Source organism: Lepisosteus oculatus, unplaced genomic scaffold (genome assembly GCF_040954835.1).
Source record: "Lepisosteus oculatus isolate fLepOcu1 unplaced genomic scaffold, fLepOcu1.hap2 HAP2_SCAFFOLD_45, whole genome shotgun sequence".
Lineage (NCBI taxonomy): Eukaryota > Metazoa > Chordata > Actinopteri > Semionotiformes > Lepisosteidae > Lepisosteus > Lepisosteus oculatus.
In genome coordinates this window covers 1,232,760-1,255,333 of record NW_027167988.1, presented here as the reverse complement: position 1 = coordinate 1,255,333, position 22,574 = coordinate 1,232,760, and the positions used below count along the sequence as shown (strand labels likewise).

Sequence of the window (22,574 nt, the reverse complement as noted above, 5' to 3'; positions counted from 1 at the left end):
ATTTCATGTTTTGCAAGTTGCATCCATTTTAAGAAAAACAAGTCGTGTTAAAGACAGGAAATGAATACTTGCATTTAATTAAGTCTAGCCGTAGGCGGTTGTCCATAATGACCAGTTCTGTTCGAGAAGACAGAACAAAAAAAGGCACTGCTGGGATTCAGACCCAGGGTCTCCTGTTTACTAGACAGGCGCTTTAACCAACTAAGCCACAGCGCCCCGGGAGCACTGTCCTTTTGCAGCCACTTGGACACACCACTCAGACACATCTGCATTCGGTGTGTGCTCCGCCTGCTCGCTGAGCAAGTTGCCACCTTTACATACAATAGCAACATCGACACCAAGAGAAAGGATGACAAATGGCTTTTATCTGGAACTTTTCATGTCCAAGGAGCTCAATGTGCTTTCTGTGTACAACAGGGCCACTGAACTCCACGCTGGCCACTGAACCACAGCAGTGGCTTGCTGGCTTGACATCTCCCAAGGAAAATGTTGAAATCGCATGTGGAACAGGAAAATGACCCTCGAGTACGAGGGAAAAAAAAGAAAAAGATCATCTGGAGCGCGCCAACCCAGTTAGGACAGCCCAGTGTTGTTGACGAGGTGGCCGAGTGGTTAAGGCGATGGATTGCTAATCCATTGTGCTTTGCACGCATGGGTTCAAATCCCATCCTCGTCTGTTTCTATTCTGTCTTTGATCCCTATTGCTCAATGCACAGTGAAAGCATTGCATACATGTGTCTGACAATGAGAAATGGGCCCCTGAGACAGTCATTTGCCTGTTTCACAAATGATTGTATTTTACTAGAGATTCTGTTTGGGATTCAGATGTGCATTCGGACAGCAATCCCTTTCAAGAAATGATACGTTCTGGATGAGGTCAAAGGTGCATCATTTGGACACTTTGTGGGCTTGAAATACAAAGAAAATCATGTTCTATGGTACAAGATAAATACAAAACTTAAGCTTTTATTATAATTAGATTTGCTTATAAAGCATAAGCAATCATTTATTACATTAATATATGTAAAAATAACATTTTAGCATCATACGTTTAGTATATTTAGTCCCTAATGCTGAAAGAAATGATCATAGAACATGACTTCTAACCTTACCTGCGGTGTTTTTGATCCCTATTGCTCAATGCACAGTGAAAGCATTGCATACATGTGTCTGACAATGAGAAATGGGCCCCTGAGACAGTCATTTGCCTGTTTCACAAATTATCGTATTTTACTAGAGATTCTGTTTGGGATTCAGATGTGCATTCGGACAGCAATCCCTTTCAAGAAATGATACGTTCTGGATGAGGTCAAAGGTGCTGGAACACTGTATTTAGGATGTGTTTGCAGTTATTCTGTGTTTCTAGCTTCAACCCAGTGATATATATATATATATGCTCACTGATCTTTTGGTACATGCCCAGGGCAATAATCATTATGAGGATTTATTTCCATATGTGCTAGAGGTAGTGTTGTGAAATTCTTCAACACACTGGATCGCAGGTTTAAACCTGCACTCTTACTCCTTAAATACCAACAAATGCAGATATGTAGCAATCATATTGTAGCGGACACTCATTTGCCTGTTTCACAAATGATCATATTTTACTAGAGATTCTGTTTGGGATACGGATGTGCATTCTGACAACAATCTCTTTCAAAAAATGATTTTACCTTATCGCAGCTTTGCCCCTCTTGCCTCTTTGGAAAATATCTCCATCTTGTGGTCGTTGTTGGTAATGTCTAGACAATATCTCCATCTTGTGGTCCTTGTTGGTAATGTCTAGACAATATCTCCATCATGTGGTCGTTGTTGGTAATGTCTTCTTATGCCCTTTTTTTATTTCAATTCTTTATTAGTTGATTCTAGAATCTCTACAATAGAGCTGAAAATATCAGTTTTGTAGCAGACAATATGACATTAGTTATAGTCCAATTAAGACTTTATTACCCTGTTTGTAACATAACAAATTAAAATTGATTAAAACTAAGTTTGGAACACCAGGGAACATAAAAAATGATTTTTAGGAAAACCATGAGGTTCTCTGTGTCCGATGCCTGCAAGGGGAGAAAGCTAGAATCCTTTGCTTTTTCAAAATTTGAAAATAAACATCATATAACAACAGCTTTCATTCCTAGGAGTGAAAAATAACCATTTTTGAAGACATATTAGTTTCTAAAACACTACAATAAAGTTAAAAACATCCGTTTTATATTACTTTTAGTATTTTTAGTGAAATTAGTCATTTATTGCACTATTTTTAATATAATCTCTAATTAAAAGTGAATAGAATTAAGTTTGGAGCAACAAGGAACACAAAAAAAAAAGATTTTAAGGAAAAAAATGATGTCTTCTGTGCCAGGTGCCTGCAAGGGGAGAAAGCTAAAATCCTACCCAGGCTCCTGGAGCTCTGTCCTGGCTAAAGGAGGGTGAATCCATCCCCTTCAAAGCTCCATGAAAAAATGATCATTTAAAATTTGAAAAAAAAAACATCATATAACAACAGTTTTCATTCATAGGAGTGAAAAACAACCATTTTTGAAGACATATTAGTTTCTAAAACACTACAATAAAGTTGAAAATATCCGTTTTATATTACATTAATTTTTGTGAAATTAGTCATTTATTGCACTATTTTTAATAAAATCTCTAATTAAAAGTGATTAAAATTAAGTTTGGAACAACAAGGAACACAAAAAAAAAAGATTTTAAGGAAAAAAATATTGTCTTCTGTGCCAGGTGCCTGCAAGGGGAGAAAGCTAGAATCCTACCCAGGCTCCTGGAGCTCTGTCCTGGCTAAAGGAGGGTGAATCCATTCCATTCAAAGCTCCATGAAAAAATGATATTTTTAAATTTGAAAAAAAAAAACATTATAGAACAACATCTCTGTGTCCACAGAGTGCAAAAATCCAACTTTGAAGAAAATCCATTGACTGATCCCCGAATCCTGAAGTTTCTTCGCATGATATCGGGCTTGCAACCACTTTCTGGAAAATGATGAAAAATGCCAAAAATGAAAAAACAGTTATCAATTCTAGAGCCTAAGAGGAAAATAAGACAAATGTATATCTCCAAATAATTTTATGTGCTTCAGAAGAGCCCAGGAAAGTTTTTTGCATACATGAAACCACGCCCGTTTGCATGTAAGCAGACATGGTTGCACACACGACTGCATGAAAGCACGCGTGCATGCAAAATCATCCTGTTGAGCATTTGAATGTTTGTTTTGCTTTCCATCGCGTTGGTAAGAGCGTAAATAAAAAGGCGATTCCTGCGTTGACCACTAATGTAAGAGCTATTTCAAGTGCGCCGTGGTGCGGCTTTTCAAATGCTTAACAGGATGACTTCGCATGCACGCGTGCTTTCATGCAGTCGTTTGTGCAACCATGTCTGCTTACGTGCAAACGGGTGTGGTTTCATGTATGCAAAAAACTTTCCTGGGCTCTTCTGAAGCACATAAAATTATTTGGAGATATACATTTGTCTTGTTTTCCTCTTAGGCTCTAGAATTGATAACTTCTTTTTCATTTTTGGCATTTTTCATCGTTTTCCAGAAAGTGGTTGCAAGCCTGATATCATGCGAAGAAACTTCAGGATTCGGGGATCAGTCAATGGATTTTCATCAAAGTTGGATTGTTGCTCTCTGTGGACCAAGAGATGTTGTTCTATAATGTTTTTTTTTTCAAATTTAAAAATATCATTTTTTCATGGAGCTTTGAAGGGGATGGATTCACCCTCCTTTAGCCAGGACAGAGCTCCAGGAGCCTGGGTAGGATTCTAGCTTTCTCCCCTTGCAGGCACCTGGCACAGAAGACATCATTTTTTTCCTTAAAATCTTTTTTTTTGTGTTCCTTGTTGTTCCAAACTTAATTTTAATCACTTTTAATTAGAGATTTTATTAAAAATAGTGCAAAAAATGACAAATTTCACACAAAATAATGTAATATAAAACGGATGTTTTTAACTTTATTGTAGTGTTTTAGAAACTAATATGTCTTCAAAAATGGTTGTTTTTCACTCCTAGGAATGAAAGCTGTTGTTAAATGATGTTTATTTTCAAATTTTGAAAAAATCAAAGGATTCTAGCTTTCTCCCCTTGCAGGCATCGGACACAGAGAACCTCATGGTTTTCCTAAAAATCATTTGTTATGTTCCCTGGTGTTCCAAACTTAGTTTTAATCAATTTTAATTTGTTATTATGTTAAAAACAGGGTAATAAGTTTCTAATTGGACTATAAATAATGTCATATTGTCTGCTATAAAACTGATGTTTTCAACTCCATTGTAGAGATTCTAGAATCAACTAATAGAGAATTAAAATAAAAAAGGGCATAAGAAGACATTACCAACAACGACCACAAGATGGAGATGTTGTCTAGACATTACCAACAACGACCACAAGATAGAGATATTGTCCAAAGAGCCAAGAAGGGCAAAGCCGCGATAAGGAGATTGCGGTCAGAATGCACATCCGGATCCCAAACAGAATCTCTAGTAAAATATGATCATTTGTGAAACAGGCAAATGAGTGTCTGCTACAATATGATTGCTACATATCTGCATTTGTTGGTTTTTAAGGAGTAAGAGTGCAGGCGGTTTAAACCTGCGATCCAGTGTGTTGAAGTATTTCACAACACTACCCCTAGCACATCTGGAAATAATTCCTCATAATGATTATTGCCCTGGGCATGTACCAAAAAATCAGTGAGCATATACATATATCGCTGTGTTGAAGCTAGAGACACAGAATAAGTGCAAACACATCCTAAATACAGTGTTCCTGCACCTTGACCTCATCCAGAATTTATCGTTTTTTGAAAGCGATTGCTGTCAGAATGCACAACTGAATCCCAAACAGAATCTCTAGTCAAATTTGATCATTTGTGAAACAGGCAAATGAGTCTCTCAGGTGCCCATTGCTCATTTTCAGACACATTTATGCAATACTTTCACCATGCGTTGAGCAATAGGGATTAAAGATACCAGAGGTAAGGTTTAAAAGTGATTCTGAGGTGCAACACATCAGCGAAACAGCTAGGCATCTGAAATGCGGGGTTTGAGAGCCCTTCAGGGAACACCGTACCCTAAAGGTACCAGAAGTCCACTAGTATAAGCATTAAGTCACTGTCAGCCCTGTTGCAATGTGATTGCTACATATCTTCATTTCTTTGGTTTTTAAGGAGTAAGAGTGCAGGGGGTCTAAATCTGCGATCCAGTGTGTTGAAGTATTTCACAACACTACCTGTAGCCCGTCTGGAAATAAATCCTCATTCTGATTATTGACCTGGGCATGTACCAATAAATCACTGAGTATATATATATATCACTGTGTTGAAGCTAGAGACCTGTATGTAATATGATGCTAAAATGTCATTTTCACATATATTAATGTATTAAATGATTGCTTATGCTTTATAAACAAATCTAATTAAAATAAAATCTTAAGTTTTGTATTTATCTTGTACCATAGAACATGATTTTCTTTGTATTTCAAGCCCACAAAGTGTCCAAATGACGCACTACATGATAAAAGGAAGATTATCACATGCATATCTGTATAATCTTCCTCATGCATTCCTTTCATTACCTTTTAATTTTTAAAATGAACTCAAGTTGTGTATAATGTAATAATTTAAGTAGAATAGATTCAAATAATATAATGATCCAGTGTGTTGCACTACTTCACTGCTTCACTGCTCTATGCCGTCTGGAAATAAATCCTCAGACTGCTTACTGCCCTGGGCTTGTACCAATAAATTACAGGAGCACATCTATATATCACTGCGTTGAAGCAGGAGACACACAATCACTGCAAACACATCCTAAATACAGTGTTCCAGCACCTTTGACTTCATCCAGAACGTATCATTTCTTGAAAGGGATTGCTGTCCGAATGCACATCTGAATCCCAAACAGAATCTCTAGTAAAATACGATCATTTGTGAAACAGGCAAATGACTGTCTCAGGGGCCCATTCCTCATTCGCGCTTCTTTGCTTGCGCCGGAACACACCGACTGGAGGCGGACAACATAGTCGGCAGGATTCAAACCTGCGCAGAGAGACCCCAATGGATTTCTAGTCCATCGCCTTAACCACTCGGCCACGACTACAGCAAGCCCCGTCCCCACTGCGTTCTTGCTACAATCTTACCTGGATCGCGAGGCGCCGGCGGAAGCCTATTTCAAAGTCGTTCTCCGTTTCAAAAAAACATTTCCAAAATACAAGCCTTGCAGACAGACACGCCTCAGAGGACTTAAGGGTGGCTTCATGTCGGAATGATAAAGTCTCCCCGTCCGGACATGAAAATGCCACTTTGTTACACACAAAATAAGAATCAACAACAGAGAAATGCCCACAACAGCTATACACAGAAAACATACAGGACACTGCTCATGATGTTTCCCGAGCCGAAACAGTGCGTTTTTCCAAGCCATTTGACAGAGCCCGCCCACTGAAAACTGCAGCAGATCGTGTAAAGACGTTCAACTTTGTAACTACTGCACGCACAGGAAGCAGAATAAATTCCTCTTTTCAAACTGTCAAAGGTTTGCTTTGCGAATGCTGCAGGACATCGCACAATCTCTTTTGAACGGGGACAAACCATTTCTTATGGGGCGCATTAAGTACAGACATTTAAAAAGCTCCACTCATGCCGACGATGCAGCATGAAGAAGCGCAACCTAACGTTTGACAGACAAAAGCCGGGCGCCGCTACGAGCAATATGAAATCAAACTGACAGCACACGGCGTTTCGCGCTGACTCAAAAGTGATCTCGACAGACGCTGTTCTCTGCATAACGCTGAAAGAGCTAAAGAGCGTTTCTGTTGAGACGTAACAAGCTCGTTTCATTCTACCATGATGTTACCATGACAAAATCTGTCTTTAAACACCTTCCTCATTCTCTGACGAGACTGTCAAAAATTGCTTTCGCCGATTGCATTGCAAACCAGCGGAAGCGGGGTATTGGGAAAAGTTTTCAACTAGCAATAATCGCGCCTCGGCTAAACCTCACAGGCTACGATACTGCCACTGCGCAAAGCTGACGGTTGCCAGGCAACCGCGGGGATCCTATGGAAATCGTTATCAATCGTCTCATGGCATGTCGTTGCTGAAATGCTTCATATTTCTGTTTTCTCTCTTTGACCAGCCCAGCTGCGCCCCACCCGAAGGCAGGGAAGCACAAAAATTGCATGGAATTCATGCTCCTCTCCACGGAAATCTTTAGTAAAAGGCGAAAGATTTGTACGAGATGAAGAGAAACCAGAGTGTGTGGCTGCACAGCTGCAGGAGCCCAGGCCGCCTTCAAGGCCTCTGCCCTGCCGGTCGTGGTTGGCAATGCACCTGGCCTTACAAATGAGCCAGTGGGGCCCGTTCAGCTCCGGGCTCATCGCCTGCGGCTCTCGGTTTGCAAGCGTGCCCAATCCGTTCGATAACTCGGAAAACACCCGGCCACACTGTGCCAGAAACGACGCACTCTGGGAAGCCGCTATGCAAAGCGAGGTCCCAAGATCCCCTGCAGCCGGACACTTCCCGCCCCCCAAAGAAAAGAGCGCCAATCAGACAGGCGGAGACCGAGGACTCGTAGAGCAGACGGCCACAATCGCCATAACAAGAGCCTAACCCTAACCCTAACCCTCGGAAATCTGTGGCGTTTAGCGTGACATAGTCTTGCAGGCATCGTGCTGTCTCACTGCAATACTATACCGCTGGAGGAAACAGTCCATCTGGCCATGAAACTCATTTGAACGTCTAGCTACAGCAACTAACTATATCATGATTTATTCAGGATGTGCGGAATTAGCACGTCCCGGAGACAGCTTCCGAAATCGTGAGCATTCTCTGGTGGTAGGGGCGTTCAAGATGGCGCTCAGGGGTGGGAGGTAAAGTTTAGTGGTTGAGGAGTTTTTTTTGAGTTTTTCATGACCTGAATGTTAATTTTTGCTTTTTTTGACTACTGAAAAATAAGGACTTAACAGTAGTTGGTAGTTAGATTTAAGAATTTCGATATGAGTAACACTGAGAAAAGAAAAGAGAGTGCTGGGTCTTCGAAGGAGAAATCTAAGATACCTCAATCGTATATGTATAGCACTACAAGAAAATTGATGGCAACTAAAGGGAAAAGTGAAGCAGCTGGAGGGGACGTGGAAAGAGTGCTGGAGATGCGCTCGTACGCGAGCGCTCGCAGCCCAAGTGAGACTCAGAGGAAGAGCCGGAGTCCCTGCCCAGCACACCTGTGAAAACCCCGGCAGCCAAGAGAGGAAGGGGCGAGCTGACGCTGGAGGAGCTCCAGACCAACATCTTCAACATGATGGCACAGAGCAAGGGTGAGCTGAAGGAAATGATTCGATCTAATACAGTCGCAATCGAAAGTCATAAAAAGTCCATGGACTGTGTGTTTAAAGAGGTTGAAGACTTAAAGAGTGAAGTAAAAGTTCTTAAACAAGTAAATACCGAACAAGAAAAGCATATTAAAGAACTTGAATTGAAAGTGAACGATGTAGATAGATACCGCCGATGATGGAATTTAAAATTATTTGGAGTTAAAGAGGAACGTGATAAGGACCTTGTTGCAACAGTGAAGGGTATCTGTAAAAGGACCCTGCCGGACCAGGAGGACGTAATATCGGCCATTGACTTTGTTCACAGGCTCGGGAGAGCGAACATGTCTGAGCGAACTGAGCAAGTGCGCCCCAGATCGATTATAATACAGTTCACCAAGAGGACGGCGAGGGACATACTGTGGCGAGCGGCGAGGGGGAATGAGTATTTGAATGGGAACAAACTGAGGTTTGCAGAGGACCTGTCTGCCGCGGACAGGAGCACCAGGAACCAGCTGTGGCCCCAGGTTGAAGCTGCCAGAAGAGAGGGGAGGAGAGCCTACTTTGTGGGAGCGAGGGCCTTTGTGGACGGGAAGGAGATTTGCTCCCAGTGACTGCTCAGTTAATGATTATGTTTGGTTATATTTGTTATACCAGTATATACTAGTGTTTCTTTAGTGTTAGTTTGGAATGGTGTAGTTAAGTGTTAAGGACTGTTATAGTTCTGGTTCTTTGAAAAACTCAATAGTTTAGACAGTCTTAGAGTTAGTTATTTGCTTTTGTGTATGTCTTTTTCATGAATGCCAGAGGTACTCGAAATGTTGTTAAAAGAAAAACTGTGTGCTGAGTTTTATTTTTTACAGGAAATGCATGCATGTTGAAACTAAAGTTTATAAATAATTGAGAAATATTAAAGCAAGGAAAATATGATACGTGTAAAATATACAATTTGATCACATAATTACTTAATTACCTCTGGTAGTTAAATGCTTTTTTCTGCTGCGTTTTTTTTCTCTTGTACATGACTCTGATCCTTTTGTTGTATTTGTATTTGTAAATTCTATGTTTAATAAAAAAAAAATTAAAAAAAGCATTCTCTGGTGGTGTCCTGCAGGCTTCCTGTGGGTGTGCGTTGGTGGTATAGTGGTGAGCATAACTGCCTTCTAAGCAGTTGACCCGGGTTTGATTCCTGGCCAACGCAGTGGCGAATGTTTTCAAATGCTGTCATGAGCCTTGGATTGTGACTAGCAAAGCGAAGCCTTTTGAAAGCGCTAAAGCACTGAAAAACGGAATTGAGGGAGAATCTTACAGGGGATTCTGAGCGGTGTCTGCATACACGCAGTCCGATACGGGTGCTGAAAGCTTGAGCTACTCTCAATGTCATGCTGGCTTTCCCCGGAGTAAATCTGTTACATTGAAAGAATGCTTCTCGCAGGTTCAAAAAGGGACCCTTGTTAATTGGAGAAATCAATGATTTCGAATGAATTCTGTATGCGTTAAAAGACAGCTATACACAGAAAACATGCAGGACACTGCTCATGATGTTTACCGAGCCGAAACACAGTGCGTTTTTTCAAGCCATTTGACAAAGCCCGCCCACTGAAAACTGCAGCAGATCGTGTAAAGACGTTCAACTTTGTAACTACTGCACGCACAGTAAGCAGAATAAATTCCTCTTTTCAAACTGTCAAAGGTTTGCTTTGCGAACGCCGCAGGACATCGCACAATCTCTTTTGAACAGGGACAAACGATTTCTTATGGGGCGCAGTAAGTACTGTTACTGTCACTGCTCGATACCGACGTTGGCCTACTATACCATGTTCAGCCACCGCTAGAAAATGTACGGCTCTAGCACCAGAGCAAACAACAGGAGGGCCGACGTCGAACAGGCACACGTGTCAGACATGGAGAGCGATGAGAATGGGATTCGAACCCATGCGTGCAGAGCACAATGGATTAGCAGTCCATCACCTCAACCACTCAGCCACCTCGTCGATGAAACTGGGCTGTCCGGACATGGGTTGGCACGCTCCAGATGATCTTTTTCTTTTTTTTCCCCTCGTACTCGAGGGTCATTTTCCTGTTCCACATGCGATTTCAACATTTTCCTTGGGAGATGTCAAGCCAGCAAGCCACTGCTGTGGTTCAGTGGCCAGTGTGGAGTTCAGTGGCCCTGTTGTACACAGAAAGCACATTGAGCTCCTTGGACATGAAAAGTTCCAGATAAAAGCCATTTGTCATCCTTTCTCTTGGTGTCGATGTTGCTATTGTATGTAAAGGTGGCAACTTGCTCAGCGAGCAGGCGGAGCACACACCGAATGCAGATGTGTCTGAGTGGTGTGTCCAAGTGGCTGCAAAAGGACAACCCTCCCGGGGCGCCGTGGCTTAGTTGGTTAAAGCGCTTGTCTCTTAAACAGGAGATCCTGAGTCCGAATTCCAGTGGTGCCTTCTTTGTTCTGTCTTCTCGAACAGAACTGGTCCTTACAGACAACCGCCTACGGCTAGACTTAATTAAATGCAAGTATTCATTTCCTGTCTTTAACGCGACTTGTTTTTCTTAAAATTGATGGAATTTGCAAAACATGAAATACAAACATTGCTAATCAGCGCTAGCGGCTGGCAAAAAAAAAGAAGTCAGCAATGTTTTTTTTCCTTAACCTTAACCCTGCTAATGGAGAAGAGTTAAACGACCGAGTCTATGCAGCTTAAACGGTGCTCATGTCGGGATCTTAGCTGAAAGGGTGGTAAATCACGCTCACCCCAGTCCTTAATCTTTTAAAGAGGATACAAAATTGAACCTAGTCGCCACATCACATACATCCTGTTCAACGATAAAAAGGTGACATCTATCCTCGATCCAGAGTAAATCCCACGTTGAGGGCATCTTTTTTTTCACTTTACCGTGAATCGGGCTCGGCTGCACAGAGGAGAGAGCAGAGCAATGAGGTCACGGGGACAGGGGAGTCACACGCTGGCGGTTTAAACACGCGGAAGAAAACTGAGGGATCCACAGTATGTGGACCCTCCGTGCGCCATCAGTCCACACTCTGGACTCTGAATCCTGCCATCCAAGTTAAGATCTCGGCGGAACCTGAGGCGCAGTTCCTTCTTAAAACGTAATCTGGTGAGCATTTCTAGAATCGTACTTGTATAGATGCAGCCTTTAATGTGTTGCTAGGTTAAAATTGATGACTTCTTGAACTTCAGTAGGCAACTGCCCTCTTGATTTCGGATTTAATTTCTTTATTACAGGGGCGCTTTTATGAAGACAGAGTCATGTTCAGGTACTTTGCTTGATGGAGGAAGCATATTTCGGACTCTGTGATCTGCTCACCTGGAAAGGTCTGCTGTACTACTACAAGAGAGAAGTAGAGTCTGGAAGAATGGACAATTTTATGATGCTTTGGAAGATAATGTTTTTTTTTTCTTTGAAATCGAAATGAATCAGAATATCAGTGCAAAAGACAAACTCTTGGTTTGGTTTAAAGAGATATGGTTTTAAAACAGACAAGATGTAGAAAACAGGTGTTTCTCACTTTTGGAAAAGAATGGACCGGGGGTAATATTTTACTAGTTGCAGTGCTGATCTCACTGGGTTACAGTCCTGCAGTGTCACACCAGGGCCAGTGGCGCAATGGATAACGCGTCTGACTACGGATCAGGAGATTGCAGGTTCGACTCCTGCCTGGCTCGGGTCGTTTTTTAAACGCATCGGGCTACTCCCTAAGTAGTCTGTGCTACTTACTGCATTGTAATCGTACCCAGTAAGAGATTTCCTTCATGTAAATGAACTGCACCTGACAGCTTTAGAAAAACACCTGGGCTCAGTACGGTGCTGAGAGCTCAGCGTTGCTGTTCTAATTAGCACGCACTGCATCGGCTATGAGCCCGAACCTTTCAATTATTCCGATCAGTAAGTCAACACGTAGTCCACATGAACGGTAGAAATATTCTCTTGTCTGTCTCTTGTTTGTATAGAACTGAATGTCCCTGACAATGTACTGTTAGTTTTAATTGAAGAACGGCATTTGTGTTCAAATATACCAGACAAGTTTACGTAACTGCTCATGCGACACTCAGTTGTAATTAGTCAAGAAATAAAGTCGAACAACAGCTGCGGGTTTGATTCTGAACGTATGAGATTGCAGCGCCTTTTACTTTCATTGACAAATGATAGAGATTCGAAGAGAGATCCTTCAGACCAGCAAGCAAACCCACGGCTATTTCGGTTTTCTATCTAGGCAACGTTGGTGTCTGCAATAGCATACATGAAAGCGTGATGCAATTTCTGTGGCTACATTTGTTGCACGTCATGCACAGTAAGAGTGTTTCTAACACCAAATAAAAAGTCAACAATTAGCGATCACGCCTTCTCCTCAGTTAACCCACTGAAACCCTTGCTGTTAACAGTTCTTTACTGCGTGCTTTACCAGCACCTACATATCGTGTCGGTTCTTTCAGCTTTATTCATTAGGTTTTCAAAGGCATAAGTAGAGCACCAGAGGTGCGAACGCAAAATGCGTGGTTATCTGAAGAATTGATTTCCACGGCAGCGGGTCCAAACGATTTCGCGTTGTTATAGTACCAGGAAAGGAGAAGCGGCACTTCGCCTCTGCCGCGCAGGCACAAGGCGACGTGCGGCAGACGCCGGAGTCGGCAGGTTTCGAACCTGCGCGGGGAAGCCCCAACGCATTTCGAGCCCATCACCTTAACCACTCGAGCACGACAAATGCGAGCTCAATGCCGCCGCATTCCTCCTATAATCAAACACGGACTGCGAGGTGGCTGCGGAAACCTTTTTAAAGTTGGTCTTCGTTAAAAAAAAATACCTTTCACAAGATTCGTGCCGGCAGACAGACACGCCTCAGAGGGTTTAAGGCTGGCTTCACGTTCAAATGGTAAAGTCCCCCAGTCCGGATGTCAAAATGCAACTTTGGCAGACAGAAAAAACATCAACAAACCAAAAATGTGGACAAGGATTTTACAAGCTGCACCACACTGCACTTTCAAAAGCATTTACATTCGTGTTAGACGCAGGAATTGCCTTTGATTTGCGCGCTTACGAACGCCATGGAAAACGAAACAAAACTAAAGCCCTCAGCTCCTGCACTTGATTATAATCCCGTTAAGTGTCGAAGCAGGAATTTACGTCATCCTACCACTGCAACACGGGGAATAGAGGGAAATGAGCACAAGCTACGAATTGTCTCTAATCAGTCCCTACAGTTGTAAGACGCCTGGAAGCGTGCACCCCCATCATTAATCTTTGCGCATCTGTGCAAGGTAAACTCTGGAGCAGTCTCTGAAACGGCTCAAAGGAAACACGTGATTAATTCCATGTGCATCTGGGGTTCATTTCTTATTTACATTTAATTCAAGGGAAAGGCTTGGGTCAGTTTCAGACGGCCTCCAACAGCGAGATTCAAGCGCCCCACCTTCAGCCCAATCTGCGCCGCCAGAACGCCAACGGCTCCTCTGGTCTCCGGGGTGCGGTTGTGACCCCGTAACCTAAAGTGTTGGTGGCAGACAAATGGAGACTAACAGGTGACGTCCTAGGACATGACTACATTGTGACACTCGGTGGGGATGGTGACCATTGCTTGGAAAAGAGTGCGAGGCCCCTTTAGAAAAACATTTTGTTAACAGGCATTCTGCCTCAGCCTAAACACCTATAGCTTGCAAAGCGCATGCTATTAGACAGGCACCTCTGCAAGACCTTAAGAGTCTCTTAAACTAGTGATCGTAAGGTGTTCCCAATGGGCGATGTTTGGCTTTCAAATCATCTCTCTGTGGAAGCACCGCGATGCAGCTGTTTAAGGCTTAGAAGCAGCTGACTGTTTCACTACCTAGCTGATCACTGTCAGTCAGGGAGCTCAGAGGTGAAAAGCCTGTCTGAGAGACAATTCGCCGTCGATCAGTTCAATATGTTCCGTACCAGCTCGGCGCACCTGAGATCATCTTGGTAGCCGTGTAGCTCAGATGAGTGAGAGCGTGTGTGTGTGTACCACCGTGATTGGATGCCAGTCCTTCTCAGGTCACAGTAAACCTTCTGCTGCCTAACTTTCCCCAGTGTGCCCCAGTGGCCTAATGGCTAAGACACTGGCCTTCTAAGCCAGGGATTGTGGGTTTGAGTCCCATCTGGGGTGCTCCTGTCCCATTTTGAGCGTACAAATGTCCTTGTGATTTGCAAAGCTACAACCCCACCTTACTCAGTGAGCGTCTCTGCTTTTCTCTCACATACAGTTGGGAGAAAAACTTTTGTAAACAGCCCTTCGGAATGATGTGGATTTCTGCATGAATGGCTCCTAACATGTGATCTTATCTTTATCTAAGTCATAATTATTAATAAAGAGAGTCTGATTTCACAAACAACACACGCCCAACATTTGACATTGCTGTTTCTTTATTGACCAAATGGTTTAAACAATCAAGGTCATTGATGGAAAAAGTACGTGAACCCTTATATTAAGGAGCTAGTGGAACCTCCTTTATGACAAAAACCTCAACCCCTACTTTCTGTAGCGGCTGGTCAGACCTGAGCAGCGGTTAGGAGGTATTTTGGCCTATTCCTCTATGAAAAACTGTTTCAGTCATGTATATTTTTGGGATGTCTTGCGCTGAACGGCCTGCTTCAGATCACGCCACAGTACTTCAATGGGATTGGGGTCAGGACTCTTACTTGGCCATCCCAAAATACGGAATTTCTTCTGTTTCAGCCACTCTGTTGTTGATGTACTCCTTTGTTTTTGTCATGCTGCATGACCCAGCGTCTTTCGAGTTTTAGATCACAGGCAGACACCCTGACATTCTGCTGTAGATTTTCCTGATACATCTTGGAATTCATCGGTCCCTCGATGATTGCAAGCCGTACAGCCTCCGCCATGCTTCCCAGGTGGGATGAGGTTTTGGAGTTGGTATGCAGTGTTTTGTTATCTCCAAACATAAGGCTGTGCACATTTACCAACAAGTTCAACTTTTGTCACGTCTGTCCACAGAACATTGTTCCAGGAGTTGCTGTGGAACATCCATGTGGTCTTTAGCAAACTTGAGAGGGGCAGTGGTGGTTTTTTTTGGGGGGAGAGCAGTGGTTTCCTCCATGGTGACCTCGCATGATCACCACTCCTGTTCAGATTTCTTCTTATGGTGGACTCATAAACACAGACATAAGACAAAGTCAACCACCTGTTCGCTAGATCCCATCCCCACTCAGCTAGTCAAAGATTCCCTCGAAGGACTGGCAGGACCTATAATTAGTATGATGAATGCATCGCTTGCGTCAGGCGTTGTACCTGATCAATTTAAGGTAGCGGTTGTTAGACCGCTCCTTAAGAAGTCAAATTTGGATCCACAAGTTCTTAACAACTACAGGCCTGTCTCAAAGGTCCCATTTCAATCTAAAAGTCTTGGGAGAATAGTTGTTGCCCAACGTCAATCGTATCTGGATTCAAATAATATACTTGAGAAATTTCAGTCTGGTTTCTGAAACTGCATTAACGAGAGTCGTAAATGATATTCTCTTAGCTACTGATGTGGGGAATGCAACAGTGCTTGTGCTTCTAGATCTTAGAGCTGCCTTTGACACGGTTGACCTCTCTGTTTTGTTACACAGGCTTGAGTTTGAGGTTGGCTTATCTGGAACCGTCCTTCAGTGGTTTACTTCACATTTTACTCATCGTTTTCATTATGTTCAAATATCTAATAATTGTACTGCTTCATCAATGTCACCAGTTCAATTTGGGGTACCAGAAGATCAGTGCTGGGACCAATATTGCTCTCTCTCTCTACATGCTGCTGCTAGGTAGGATAATATGAAAAAATAATATGAACTTTCATTCATATGCTGATGACACTCAAATAAACATTTTGTTTACACCAAACGACAACTCTTCTATTATCAGTTTAGTTAAATGCATTAAGGAAGGAAATACTTGGATGTGTGAAAACTTTTTGTTACTCAACTCTGAGAAAAATGAGGATCTGTTGATCGGAAGCAACAATACTGATAGGACTACTATAACTTCAGCACTTAACTCAGAGGATTTAAACATTTGCCTCAAAGAGACAGCACGTAACCTAGGCGGCATATTAGACACAAGGCTCTTAACAACTTGCATTGTTAAGTGCCTTGGGACAACCTTGTTGTGAAAGGCGCTATATAGAAATACATTGATTTGAATTGAATTGACAATGTAAAATGCTGTGTGTGTTGTTTGTTAAACAAGACTGTCTTTATTTATCAAAAAATAAAAGGAATTTGCTAGGAATGCAAACGTTAGGTTGCGCTTCTTCATGCTGCATCGTCGGCATGAGTGGAGCTTTTTAAACGTCTGTACTTACTGTGCCCCATAAGAAATCGTTTGTCCCCGTTCAAAAGACATTGTGCGATGTCCTGCAGTGTTCGCAAAGCAAACCTTTGACAGTTTGAAAAGAGGAATTTATTCTGCTTCCTGTGCGTGCAGTAGTTACAAAGTTGAACGTCTTTACACGATTTGCTGCAGTTTTCAGTGGGCGGGCTTTGTCAGATGGCTTGGAAAAACGCACTGTGTTTCGGCTCGGGAAGCATCATGAGCAGTGTCCTGCATGTTTTCTGTGTATAGCTGTCTTTTAACGCATACAGAATTCATTCGAAATCATTGATTTCTCCAATTAACAAGGGTCCCTTTTTGAACCTGCGAGAAGCATTCTTTCAATGTAACAGATTTACTCCGGGGAAAGCCAGCATGACATTGAGAGTAGCTCAAGCTTTCAGCACCCGTATCGGACTGCGTGTATGCAGACACCGCTCAGAATCCCCTGTAAGATTCTCCCTCAATTCCGTTTTTCAGTGCTTTAGCTCTTTCTAAAGGCTTCGCTTTGCTAGTCACAATCCAAGGCTCATGACAGCATTTGAAAACATTCGCCACTGCGTTGGCCGGGAATCGAACCCGGGTCAACTGCTTGGAAGGCAGCTATGCTCACCACTATACCACCAACGCACACCCACAGGAAGCCTGCAGGACACCACCAGAGAATGCTTTTTTTAATTTTTTTTTTATTAAACATAGAATTTACAAATACAAATACAACAAGAGGATCGGAGTCATGTACAAGAGAAAAAAAACGCAGCAGAAAAAAGCATTTAACTACCAGAGGTAATTAAGTAATTATGTGATCAAATTGTATATTTTACACGTATCATATTTTCCTTGCTTTAATATTTCTCAATTATTTATAAACTTTAGTTTCAACATGCATGCGTTTCCTGTAAAAAATAAAACTCAGCACACAGTTTTTCTTTTAACAACATTTCGAGTACCTCTGGCATTCATGAAAAAGACATACACAAAAGCAAATAACTAACTCTAAGACTGTCTAAACTATTGAGTTTTTCAAAGAACCAGAACTATAACAGTCCTTAACACTTAACTACACCATTCCAAACTAACACTAAAGAAACACTAGTATATACTGGTATAACAAATATAACCAAACATAATCATTAACTGAGCAGTCACTGGGAGCAAATCTCCTTCCCGTCCACAAAGGCCCTCGCTCCCACAAAGTAGGCTCTCCTCCCCTCTCTTCTGGCAGCTTCAACCTGGGGCCACAGCTGGTTCCTGGTGCTCCTGTCCGCGGCAGACAGGTCCTCTGCAAACCTCAGTTTGTTCCCATTCAAATACTCATTCCCCCTCGCCGCTCGCCACAGCATGTCCCTCGCCGTCCTCTTGGTGAACTGTATTATAATCGATCTGGGGCGCACTTGCTCAGACATGTTCGCTCTCCCGAGCCTGTGAACAAAGTCAAAGGCCGATATTACGTCCTCCTGGTCCGGCAGGGTCCTTTTACAGATACCCTTCACTGTTGCAACAAGGTCCTTATCACGTTCCTCTTTAACTCCAAATAATTTTAAATTCCATCATCGACGGTATCTATCTACATCGTTCACTTTCAATTCAAGTTCTTTAATATGCTTTTCTTGTTTGGTATTTACTTGTTTAAGAACTTTTACTTCACTCTTTAAGTCTTCAACCTCTTTAAACACACAGTCCATGGACTTTTTAAGACTTTCGATTGCGACTGTATTAGATCAAATCATTTCCTTCAGCTCACCCATGATCTGTGCCATCATGTTGAAGATGTTGGTCTGGAGCTCCTCCAGCGTCAGCTCGCCCCTTCCTCTCTTGGCTGCCGGGGTTTTCACAGGTGTGCTGGGCAGGGACTCCGGCTCTTCCTCTGGCAGCTGAGTCTCACTTGAGCGCATCTCAAGCACTCTTTCCACGTCCCCTCCAGCTGCTTCACTTTTCCCTTTAGTTGCCATCAATTTTCTTGTAGTGCTATACATATACGATTGAGGTTTCTTAGACTTCTCCTTCGAAGACCCAGCACTCTCTTTTCTTTTCCCAGTGTTACTCATATCGAAATTCTTAAACCTAAAAAAAATCGTTTTTTTTTCTTTCAATTATAAGTTTAAACAAGTAGTGTTAAGTCTTTATTTTTCTGTAGTCAAAAAAAGCAAAAATTAACATTCAGGTCATGAAAAACTCAAAAAAAATCCTCAACCACTAAACTTTACCTCCCACCTGAGCGCCATCTTGAACGCCCCTACCACCAGAGAATGCTCACGATTTCGGAAGCTGTCTCCGGGACGTGCTGATTCCACACATCCTGAATAAATCATGATATTGTTAGTTGCTGTAGCTAGATGTTCAAATGAGTTTCATGGCCAGATGGACTGTTTCCTCCAGCGGTATAGTATTGCAGTGAGACAGCACGATGCCTGCAAGACTATGTCACGCTAAACGCCACAGATTGTGTTTGTCCGTTCATGTCAGTTGTCCTGCAGCCACGGGAAGTGGGACACAAACATGCCGCAATGCTTTCAAGACGTTAGGATTTGTTTGTGCAACATCCGAGAAGAGTACTTGTGGCTTGAATGTGAACTGTACGTGCCCGCCCCCTTTCCTCTGTAGTGCATGAGTTCCTCCCGGCATGCCCTTCGTCATTGTTCTGTCATCTTGTATTTAAAGGGTTGTATTTCTGCTGCTGAAAAGAATCAACGGGTTTCTTTGTTCCCAACGGAGCCCTTGTCTGTCATGAAATTCTTCAAAACCTCAAGCTAGAAGAAGACGACAAATATGAAGCGTTACAGCAACGACATGCCATGAGACGATTGATAACGATTTCCATAGGATCCCCGCGGTTGCCTGGCAACCGTCAGCTTTGCGCAGTGGCAGTATCGTAGCCTGTGAGGGTTAGCCGAGGCGTGATTATTGCTAGTTGAAAACTTTTCCCAATACCCCGCTTCCGCCGGTTTGCAATACAATCGGCGAAAGCAATTTTTGACAGTCTCGTTAGAGACTGAGCAAGGTGTTTAAAGACAGATTTGGTCATGGTGACATCATGGTAGAAAGAAGCGAGCTTGTTCCCAGTGGGCATTGATTCGTCGAATATACGTATATTTACGGTGAAATTACGGCTATACGTATATATACGTCGCCTCGAAGTATAATCAACGTCGAATTGCAACCGTAAAATTGACGACATTAACAAACGCATATATAACGTCGAAAACACATCTAACACAGTGCCTGAGGCTTTTTACTGTATGTATCGTGTGTGCCGCAACTAGGAGTATACGGCACTCTGCACAGTGTACGAAGTAAATTATTTTCGCAGCAAATAATTTACACGTGTATAATAAATATAGTAAATATAATAAATTAATTACTGCGAAAATAATTTACTTCGTACACTGTGCAGAGTGCCGTATACTCCTAATTGCGGCACACACGATACATACAGTAAAAAGCCTCAGGCACTGTGTTAGATGTTTTTTCGACGTTATATATGCGTTTATTCATGTCGTCGATTTTACGGTTGCAATTCGACGTTGATTATACGTCGAGGCGACGTATATATACGTATAGCCGTAATTTCGCCGAATCAATGCCCACAGCTTGGCATACAAGGGTTTTGCTGAGGGGGTCTTGCCACCTGCCTGAAAAAAAACAGTAAAATGTTTGAGTGCCTATAGAGTTTCTATTTTTATTTTCTTGACAAAAGTCCCCCATCAGTGCGCGGTGCCCGAGGAAAAATCTGTAGGGGGGCGTCTGAAATTCTGAGGGGGGAGTGATATTTCGGTTGAAACGGAGCTGTACGGTGCAGCTACCCAAATGAAATCTCGCAGCTATGCCATTGATTAGTGCTTCATGATAGAAGATAACGACTAGCAATCTGGTATTTGCGATGAAGTTCAGTTTCACATTTTTCGTCACTCTCAAGGTTTGTATTGCCTGGAGCGAAAAGTACCATAAGCGTTCATTTTTGCAGCTACATGGACGTTCTGAATCGTTAAGAAAAAAATGTTGTAAAACCAACAGAAAGCACAGACTGCTATAACTAGTCCTAGTTATATAACGATTTTAAGTATAATGATAAACTACTGCAAGGAATCGGTCCACCTGAGCAAACAGGATCGTAATGTTGACACTCAATAATATGTGCAGTTCCTGGACGGATAGCCCTCCTGCCCATCAAACAGACTGAGTGACTGTTCGTGTCATTTAGTGTTGTCTGACCATTGACAAAGTACAACTATTTTTTTAGGGTGCAAATTAAGTTAGGTAAAACTTTTTGCCCAAAACTGAAGGGGCGACATTCCCCCCTCCCCCCGTGATGCCAGGCCTGTCCCCATCCTATTCCATAATGTCATTATATATAATACCATACAACAGTGACCGATCCTTACTTATTGCATGCGTTAAAATTGCACATCAGCTCATAGCAGCGATGTATTATCAATGTTAAATTTCAACCATAATATCGACAACATTAATAAACGCATACGTTGAGAAAATATCGAACCCAGCATATTTTCCGGTTATATACCACAATGCATTGCTAGTATTCGTTGGTCACCATTTTGGACACGTTTTTCAAACGTAGAAGTATATCCGAAAATATCTCAGCAATCCTCTTTTGACGAGTAAGTATGAACAATAATAATACTATCTGAATACATACAGATCTTTCTTAATATTATTTTGATTAAAATAGTATGTGAATAAGCAAAAAAATGGCACATAATATAGTGTGAATGGGGAAGATGACACAAAATTGTTTTGCCGTTTCTCTTATTCTTATTCTATGTTGTACTTTCAAACTTTGGGTACTCTTTAATTAGGACAGACTTTATTGCTCAACTGCTATGATGCAAGCCAAATTCTATACATTTATTTCAGCTTTGAGCTTAGTAAACCGTTCATTTTTTAGATTATACTAAAGAAGATATTAATCATCATTTATTTGGGAAGTAATATTATATAATTTTCTCCTAGCTGCGGTGCTGAAGTCCCACCCTACATCAACAGAAAAAGAAATAAAGGAGCACGCAATGTGTTACTTGAAGAATGCATATGCAAGGCAGGGGGCCAAGAGATCTGGACTCTGAAAATAATAGGTTTTTGGTTCTAACTGTTAGGACAATTAGACAGGGTTTGCAAATAGTGGACAAAAATCGTCTTAACTTCCATTGTAATATTTTATATTTTATGTAATATTTTTTTCTTGGAAATATAGAAGTTGTACATTTTAAAATGTATATTTGAATCAAAATGTGGTTTTGAGTTAGTGTGTTAATGTAATTAGTTTTGTGTTTGTCATTACTATACTGTATATTGCCATGTTACCAGAATTTGTAGCTGAAGTTTAAGACTAGTTGTGTTTTTATGATTATTGCCCATATGTTGATTGTTGATTGATTGTATACAATGTATAATTTGAAATACATATGTTTCAGGTGTGAATGTGTATTTTCAGAATACATTTCTAAACCTAATCATTGGCTTGTTTTACTTGTTTCTACACCTATAAAATCTATCTTTGATGTATAATAGACCTCTACCCATATACGTATAATAGACCTCTAATGTTATCCGTATAATAGACCTCTAACCATATACGTATAATAGACCTCTAAAGTTATACGTATAATAGACCTCTAACCATATACGTATAATAGACCTCTAAAGTTATCCGGAACTCCAACCATATATGTATAATAGTCCTCTAAATTTATCCGTATAATAGAACTCCAACCATTTATGTATAATGAACGTCTAAATATAGACGTATAATTGACGTTTAACTTTAGACGTATATTAGAATTTCATTCTAGACGAATTGTAGACCACATTTAGACGTCTAAGATATGCGTTTAATGGACGTATATTATACGTCTTTTGCCCAATGGGTTACATCTCAACAGAAACGCTCT

At 41.7% G+C, this 22,574-nt stretch overlaps 8 non-coding genes across 8 annotated transcripts; 4 read left to right on the top strand and 4 right to left on the bottom strand.

The window, feature by feature from the left end:
- Window positions 1-142: 142 nt before the first annotated feature.
- On the bottom strand, window positions 143-216 carry trnat-agu (transfer RNA threonine (anticodon AGU)). The gene has a single exon. It is a non-coding gene; the product is annotated as a tRNA-Thr (tRNA).
- Window positions 217-594: 378 nt separating this feature from the next.
- On the top strand, window positions 595-676 carry trnas-gcu (transfer RNA serine (anticodon GCU)). The gene has a single exon. It is a non-coding gene; the product is annotated as a tRNA-Ser (tRNA).
- Window positions 677-6,901: 6,225 nt separating this feature from the next.
- Window positions 6,902-7,043, bottom strand: LOC138229462 (U4 spliceosomal RNA). Its single transcript, XR_011185873.1, has one exon. It is a non-coding gene; the product is annotated as a U4 spliceosomal RNA (small nuclear RNA).
- Window positions 7,044-7,158: 115 nt separating this feature from the next.
- LOC138229585 (U5 spliceosomal RNA) lies at window positions 7,159-7,271 on the bottom strand. Its single transcript, XR_011185995.1, has one exon. It is a non-coding gene; the product is annotated as a U5 spliceosomal RNA (small nuclear RNA).
- A 2,178-nt stretch (window positions 7,272-9,449) lies between these two features.
- On the top strand, window positions 9,450-9,521 carry trnar-ucu (transfer RNA arginine (anticodon UCU)). Its single transcript has one exon. It is a non-coding gene; the product is annotated as a tRNA-Arg (tRNA).
- Window positions 9,522-11,940: 2,419 nt separating this feature from the next.
- trnar-acg (transfer RNA arginine (anticodon ACG)) lies at window positions 11,941-12,013 on the top strand. The gene has a single exon. It is a non-coding gene; the product is annotated as a tRNA-Arg (tRNA).
- Window positions 12,014-17,223: 5,210 nt separating this feature from the next.
- Window positions 17,224-17,295, bottom strand: trnag-ucc (transfer RNA glycine (anticodon UCC)). Its single transcript has one exon. It is a non-coding gene; the product is annotated as a tRNA-Gly (tRNA).
- Window positions 17,296-19,515: 2,220 nt separating this feature from the next.
- On the top strand, window positions 19,516-19,657 carry LOC138229469 (U4 spliceosomal RNA). The gene has a single exon (XR_011185880.1). It is a non-coding gene; the product is annotated as a U4 spliceosomal RNA (small nuclear RNA).
- The last annotated feature ends 2,917 nt before the right edge of the window (window positions 19,658-22,574 follow it).